Source organism: Rhincodon typus, chromosome 8, assembly GCF_021869965.1.
Source record: "Rhincodon typus isolate 14 chromosome 8, sRhiTyp1.1, whole genome shotgun sequence".
NCBI classification, from domain to species: domain Eukaryota; kingdom Metazoa; phylum Chordata; class Chondrichthyes; order Orectolobiformes; family Rhincodontidae; genus Rhincodon; species Rhincodon typus.
In genome coordinates this window covers 94,041,470-94,045,193 of record NC_063339.1, presented here as the reverse complement: position 1 = coordinate 94,045,193, position 3,724 = coordinate 94,041,470, and the positions used below count along the sequence as shown (strand labels likewise).

General features: G+C 44.2%; 1 non-coding gene across 1 annotated transcript; it reads right to left on the bottom strand.

The window, feature by feature from the left end:
• Nucleotides 1-1,036: 1,036 nt before the first annotated feature.
• Nucleotides 1,037-1,108, bottom strand: trnae-cuc. Its single transcript has one exon. It is a non-coding gene; the product is annotated as a tRNA-Glu (tRNA).
• Nucleotides 1,109-3,724: the final 2,616 nt, after the last annotated feature.

Genomic DNA, 3,724 nt, shown 5'->3' with positions numbered 1-3,724 from the left:
TACGCTGTGATAATAGCTAACGGGATAGTCTGTGCATTATGAGCCAAGACAATGTGACAAAACCGAGATAGAGCCGCGGGGATGATGTGCAGAAGGATGAGAGAATGCAATGCTGAATCAGACAGTGACCAAGGTGATACAGATAGAAGTGACGCAATCGGTGAGCGTGCGGCCCTTCTATGACGGTGTCGAGGCGCGTGAAATGCCGAGGCTGTGAGCTCCAACCTCACCCGGAGCAGCTTTTATTGACATGGAGCAGGGATTATTGGGCATTGGGCTGTGCGAAAGGTTACTCAGCAATTTTAATCTGAAGCAAAATAGTTTTCTGCAGCACAGATATTTGTGCATTGTGGGACGATCTGTCCATGAAAATGTCTCAATTATAAAAAAAAACTGCTGCAAGTATTCAACTCGTCAGGAGAGAAATATGTGCAGGGAGACATGGAGGTAATGTTTTCGCTCTCTGAACTTTCTCATATGGCTGACCCTGCACTGGGTTGAATTGCGGGAAGGGCTTTTTAGCTCACTTCATATTATTCAATTTATAGCAAGCATGCACAGGTCATTAAAGTTATCTAAATTTCTGAAAGCTGACAGTAATACACAATGTTGCGATTTGGCTCGAGTTTAATCGAGGTTATGGAGGAAAAGCAGGAAAGCGGAGTGGAGATTTTTTTTTCAGACCAGTGGTGATCTAATTGAATGGCTGCTTCCTGACGACAAACGTGTTTTGATTTGGCATTGAAACTCACCAGAACAGGAAGGGGAGACGATTGAGATGAAGCGCGATGGTGATTATCGTTGCTGGTTGTATCAACTTGTGAATGGTTACTGCTAATGTCCCTGTTAACAACACAACACAAAGGTGAATAGTCCGACTGAGCAGTGACAGTTCAGGCACCTTTCCTCTCTTTAAGAAACTGGAACATGGACTCTGATGTTCTCGGGGACATGAACTGATCTGAGATATTGAAAGGAATCCCCTCAGAGCTACGCTGCTTTTGCTGTTGCCACTATCAGGAACAATAAACCTGAATTCCCTGACCGGGAATTGAACCCGGGCCGCGGCCGTGAGAGCGCCGAATCCTAACCACTAGACCACCAGGGATACTTGCAGGCGTAGCTGCATCATTTCTTAATGACACAGCTTCTAGCTTTCTTTTTCCACTGGCGTTCTTTCTCCTCCAAAATGATTGAATCATTGTCCTTTTACAACACGGAAAGAGGCTCAGCATCCCAGTTTCCAGCAGTTGGCCCATAGCCTTGTGTGCTCTGACACAACAAATGAGGTGGAGGGGAGGAGGCGGTGGACCGGCTATTTGAGATGCTGACATCAGCCTGTGGGAAAAAAAGGTCATTGATCAAAACAGAATTTATTGGAGAAGATCACTCTCTGTGTTCGGATGATGATCCGTAGCCGGGGGATATACCTCAATTATCAACTGATTAGGAGAGAGAAACCGAGGTGATGTTTTCGCTCGATGACCTTCCCCGTGTCGCTGACACTGTGCTGGGATAAAATCCGGAACAACTGTTTATCTGTTTCATAGTACTCAATTTCCCGCATGCAAATTCCTACAAGTCGTTCCAATGATCGAAATAGAATTAGATTTATCTCATTGAGCTTTTTGAACGTTGCCGTCAAATCATTGAGACAGTGAAAGTGGAAATGTGTGACTTCTGCAAGTTTGCAGCGTCAGTCTGTATTGGAATGTAAAGAATTTGACAGATTTTTTCCTCACTGAAGTGTTTACTGGAAGCAGGGAACTGAGCAAGATATTGGCTGAACCAATTCAGCTCTGACAGCAGAAACAGTAAATTCCTTTCTTGCAGTACGAATGAGATTGTACAGCACAGAGAATTTTGCTGCATTGAATATGGGTTGATGGGACCAGCATCCTTTTACAAGAATGGGTTGACTCAGGAATTAGGAGGGTAGCAGCCTCTACTTGCTTTGTCTTTAGTTGTAATGAAGTTGCATGGAGAACTGTAGCACTTAAGATTTATTATTACAAAAAACACATGGTTTTTAAAGGTGCGTCTTATTATTCCATGTGACTCATTGAAAATTACAAAGGAACTGAGCTGTTGTGTTTAAATGTCAGATTGCGGAAAGTTGGTTAGCTCAGATCACTGGACGGGATTTGTGTTGGCTAGTGATGCATTTAATTCCTTCTCGAAAGTCTATTGGGTTGCGGTTTTCCCGACGTTTGACTCCTAATTCAAGAATTTTATTGAATTCAAAGAACGATACCTGTGGTTCCGAATGAATAGTCTATCGATAATGCCACGAGGCCCACGCCTCCCCACAAGGTGGTTATTTTCCCATTGCGTGGGCAAACATCCAAAATATTTGTTTTCACTTTCTCCACGTGTGTTGCTGCGCTATATTTGCCTCAATGAACCCTGTGGCCCTGACGCCAAACCCCGATATCAGGAAGTCCGACATCATTGAATGCAGCTCTGTTCGAAAAACTGATCGGGGAATTTGACAAAATGGAAGGCAAGCAGCCTGGGTCTGCCCGGGTTTTAAGGCATCGTCAATGCAACAGTTTTAACAACAAACTTAGTATAGCTCGAAGTCAATTCCCTGTTGCTTCGGGAGAAAAGGCAGCAAACTGTTTCAATAACAGCTGCTTCCCATTCTGAGTCCGTGCTCCCAGGAGCCTGCTGTTTCTGCCCTTTCTCCTGGACCGGCGTTGGTCCGTTGCCGGATGTGCTCAGCCATTTCCTTCCTCTGGCAGGCAGTGCTTTGCATTTGAACAAGGGAATGTGTAATGGGAAACTGCCCCTGTCTGCACAATCCGACGATGTACAGCACCCAACGAGCAAGAGAAACAGTTTGAGAGATTGCACTGAGATTGAAGGGTTTACTGTTAGCTTGTGGAAAATCACTGTTGATGAAACAAATAAAACTGGCAGGTAAGCATACAAGAGTATCTGATCTCGTGAATCACTGGAGAAAATGTTAACAGCATAGCACCATTTGAAAACACCGATCCCTGGTTAATGGATCCAGCTCGCTCCCACTTCACAAGGAATGCTCTTGCCTGTGTTTAGTGATGGCTCACTGAACGAGACAAATATTCACATGTTCATTCCACACAACAGCAAGAAGACATGTTGAGGAGATGCACAATGAAGGACCGAGAAAGTTGTTAAGAGAGAGCCATCAACTCACTGAGATCAGCCAGTGATCGATTATGTAAAGGTGCCTTCTCGCTGACATCAATTTATTCGAAAATTTTGTGAAACGTGCAGACGAGAAGGGGGTCACTCTGTCCAGTGTCTCTGTGCTGAAGGAGAAATGGAACACTTACCTGAGCCCACTTTCCACAATTGCAGCTGTAGATCTGCAGATTATAGAACGTGAGTGGAAAATCCAGGGAGGTTTTAAATGAGTTCAGTGTTTCTGTCTCATATATTTCCGGCAGTGAGTTCCATGCACCTACGATCTTCTGTCTGAAAAAAAATGTCCTCGCCCCATAAATCTTTCTGACTCCTTTAGCATATATCCATCATCAAAATTTCCCACACATCTCTTGGTATTGTTTCCTAAATTGTGCATTCCATTACCTTGTTGGATCTCCCCAAACACATCACTTCACTCTTTCCTGGACTTAGTTCCATTCGTCATTTTTTTCTGCTCGCCTGACCAGTCCATCGATATCTTCTTGCAGACTACACCGACACTTTTCATTTTCAATGAAGTTCCCAAGTCTTG